Here is a 4089-nt window from a genome sequence, read left to right on the forward strand (position 1 = left end):
GTCAGCAAGTGATCCAAGATGAAGACTTTAGATATTTCTGAAATATATATAAAATATTTTCATGATTTTTATGATTTAACTCTGTCATAAAAACACAAATCACTAAAATAACATTAAACTGTTCATGTGAAAGAGTTTCATCCTCCCCCGTCCTTCTGCAGTAATGGAATATTCCATCCATTACTGCAGAAGGACGGCAGGTTAGAGAACAGAGAGACTTTTTAGAACAACAAAACATCTGTAATCCAGCTGCTATGAAAAAAGGAAAAGACAAGAAAAAATACTGATAAATAAATCAGTGACACTCAAGCAGAAGATAAAGAAAGACAGGAATGAGAAAAGGGAGGGAAAGAAAATGGTCATTTTGAGGATTATTTCATTATTCATTTTATGTTTGTTTATTTTGTTTACTTTCCTGACAATTTAATTTGTTTCTGTTAGAAAATGAATAATTAACAAATGAGTTCATTCAATAAATTCAATGTTTTATCCAAGTAAAAATAATGTTTGTAAAATATAAATTGTTTAACATTTAAATGTGATTTTTGTTTTTCAGTTTCTTTTTAAATCATTTGGATTCTTGACATTAATGTTATCTAAAGGTGAAGAAGTTATTCTTCAGATATTTTACCCTTTAGATACAGATTTTCATAAAACATTGAAGATGGTTCCATGTTCTTGTTCTCCTGAGATTCTCCACTGGACAGCAGCAGAACTCTCATTGGCTCCAGATGATCTTGTAGTTGATAATTCTGGGCACGTCCATCAGAAATGATTCATCACAATATTTGTCGGTAAAGAAACAGTTTATCTGGTTCATGGAAACAAAACCTTCAGTCTAAAGTGATGCTGCAAACTATTTCAATGAAGACAGTTTGTTTCTATTTGGTTTGATCTCAGTGACGTGGGGGGGCTCTGGCTCCTGGGGTCAGGAAGTAGACCACCAGCTGACAGGAGGTTGGTACTGACATCGTCTCCAGGGTTCTCTCTCTTTCTATTTGTATTTACTCATATTTTATCTTTTCTAATATATGTCTGTAGATGCACTTGTATACATATATAGATATGGATATAAGGGGGTTGTTTGTCTTTTATTTAATATCAGGAGGGTGTTTTTATTGTGTTGTTTGTTTCTATATGTACAGGACTTTGAGATGTATTTGTTTTTTGCCTAATTTCCCAGCCTGGGATGAATAAAGTGTTTCTATTCTATTCTATTCTATTATAAGAAAAGTGCTCTATGAATAAAATCTATTTGAATTTGAATTTATGAATTCTAAGGTTTGAATTTCTGTTGTCAGTTTGATATTAAATAAGTGTGATAACTGTGCCCCCCCCCGCCCTCCTCCCCCCAGAATGCGTGAAGCCCTCTTAGCTAAACTCCTCTGGAATTGGGTCTGGAGCAGGATCAGGAACAAATAGGTAAATAACTGCTGCAGGTTTATCATTAAAAGGGGCGGGGAATCATCCATCCATCTTCTTGACCACTTCTTCCCTTTCGGGGTCGCAGGGGTGCCGGAGCCTATCCCGGCTACTGATGGGCGAAGGCGGGGTACACCCTGGACAGGTCGCCAGTCTGTCACAGGGCCTCAATCACACACACATTCACACCTAGAGTCACCAATTCACCTATGAAGCATGTTTTTGGACGGTGGGAGGAAGCCGGAGTCCCTGGTGAAAACCCACGCATGCACGGGGAGAACATGCAAACTCCACACAGAAAGGTCCCAGCCGGGAGTCGAACCGGGGCCTTCTCACTGTGAGGCAAGAGCGCTAACCACTGCGCCACCGTGCAGCCCGGTGGGGCAGCATGAATATTATAATGTTTGTGTCATCAAAATAAAAATCAAAACTTAAGTAAAATATCAAAATGTGCGCTTTCATGGGATTTATATTTTTATGCAAAAAATCAATTGTGACCAAATTAATCTGTATTTAATGGAACCATTAATTGCTGTGGAAAACCTCCATTTATGGCATTTTCATTTCCAGTGTATAAGAACTTGTGATAGATCTTTTGCTTTAAAGAAATTGAATTAAAAACAACCATACCCCCCCCCCCCCATGTGTTTGTTTTCCCAGTAAACTAAAAAGTCATCTTTTGAATTTAACAATTAACTTGATCAGAAAAACAACTGTGATAAATCTATTAAGTTTAACAGAAAAAACGCATTAATAAAATCAGTTCTGTTTACAGCAACAGTTTAATGCAACTTTCCAGGTGTCTTACTCACCTGTTCGAGGACACAGGTGACCTTCAAGAAATATCAAGGTCATAGACCGCTCAGTGAACTCATTTAGAGAAAATCTTCATGTATTTCTACTGGTATACTGAGGGCTACAGGTCGTAGTAAACACTTCTACAACACATTAAGCTCAAAAAGACTGAAGCTGCTGTGCTGCCCTCTAGTGGCAGACACGGATCTGCACCACAGATTTCTACATTTCTGTCTGATCAACAGGAAGAATGAGTCCAGAGAAAAAGAAGGTCCAGACAAATGAAAGGAGACTCCAGACACTTTCTTGGTTCCGTTGGAACAAACAGAGACTCACAAATGCTGCATTTGAGGGACTTGAAGTCCTGAACAGAAACAGGAAGAGAGTTTAGAGACAGAAAGTCTGGTTTGGATGTTGATCTAATAACCAGAAAGACTGGAAAATTTCCTGATGTGATCTCAGCGATGCTTCCAGTCTCCCATTGATCTAAACTCCACTTAGTTTAAACTGAAACTAGATTTGATGTGTTAAAGGAAGCACAGCGGTCAGTTTGATGAAGCTTCTTCTCCTCAGAAAGATCCATCTTTATTCAGCACATGCTTTTATCTGCAGTGTTTTCTCTTGTTCTCTAACAAATCCTCTTCAGTCTTCTGAAACTATTCTAAATGTGTCTCCAACATGACATTCATCCTGCAGGATCCTCATCACAGCATGAATGTGAGGATGAACAAACAACAAAGAATCATTTAGATCCAACATTCCAGATTCCTGCTCTCTGAGCTGCAGACAGAAAAAAGCTGCAAAGGAAAACACATTTATTGATGTTTGAGATCAACTGTGATATTGATCACACAGTGATAACAGGAAATCAAAGAGTTGATTTAGTCATGAAATAAAGGATGTTTTTCATGTTTCCAGGAAGAACAACACAGCAGCTCTAAAATCTCTGCAGAAAATCACTGACAAAGATTTACTGACACGGTTGAAAGTTTTTTTTCTGTTTTCTCTGCCATTTTGTGTTTTGCAGGTCAGCTGTCACTCCTCCTGGATGGTTCCTCCTTCTCTGCTGCTCCCTGTGGAGGAGTGCACAGCTGCCTGCACTTTGTAATTGAGACTATTTAAGTTGCAGCCTTTCAGTTCTCAGTGTCGGTGCGTCCTGTTAGGACTGTGAGTTTCCTGTGTTAGCTGACACTGAGGTTTGCAATTCTTTCAGGGTTATTTTTCCTTAGTCTTTAGTTTTTTTTTTTTTTGTTGTCCTTTTGCAGTTTTACCTCTTCTGAGGTGTCTTTTGTTTATTAAAATATGTATACTGCATTACCGAGTCCAAGCCTGATTCTAGAGGTGTTCTGCTCGAGCAGATAGCTCGACTCTGTATCGAGTCTGTCAAAGCGGAAGTATCACTAGTGGAGTATCGAGCGCTCGCTTCAGATTGCTGATGATCGCATGACTTTCCAATTGAAGCTTCATTTCGTCACTCGCACATTTCCGTCCACCCGCGGTTTTGAATTCATTGCGGGGTTTTCAATAAGTCCGTTCACTCATCCTGTGTTTGTGGCCTTAATAGAGTAGTTATGAGTCGGTCGCAGATATTTTATTTCTCTATAAACTGCCGCTCGTTTCACTCGCAGCAGAAGGGACAGAAAGCCGAGCACACCTGTACCGGTATAGATAAACGTTAAAGCTGCTGCACATCCAGGGGAAAGGGAGGAAGAAAAACATAAAATGTTGAAAAACACTTCAGTTTGGTCGAGAAAGGTGGATTTAACCAGCGATCTAGCTTTTTGTTAATATCTAAATGTCTAACAATTAAAATGCCTGACTAGATATTTATCATTTGGGGTTGTCTAATTTATAAGATGGCACAGTGGCGAG

The 4089-nt window shown here is 38.9% G+C and overlaps 1 long non-coding RNA gene across 1 annotated transcript; it reads left to right on the forward strand.

Moving 5' to 3' along the window:
• The first annotated feature begins 6 nt into the window (after positions 1-6).
• On the forward strand, positions 7-1554 carry LOC112139853. The gene is made up of 3 exons (XR_002918067.2): positions 7-957; positions 1356-1422; positions 1511-1554. It is a non-coding gene; the product is annotated as an uncharacterized LOC112139853 (long non-coding RNA).
• Positions 1555-4089: the final 2535 nt, after the last annotated feature.

The sequence above is a fragment of the Oryzias melastigma genome, unplaced genomic scaffold, assembly GCF_002922805.2.
Source record: "Oryzias melastigma strain HK-1 unplaced genomic scaffold, ASM292280v2 sc00410, whole genome shotgun sequence".
NCBI classification, from domain to species: domain Eukaryota; kingdom Metazoa; phylum Chordata; class Actinopteri; order Beloniformes; family Adrianichthyidae; genus Oryzias; species Oryzias melastigma.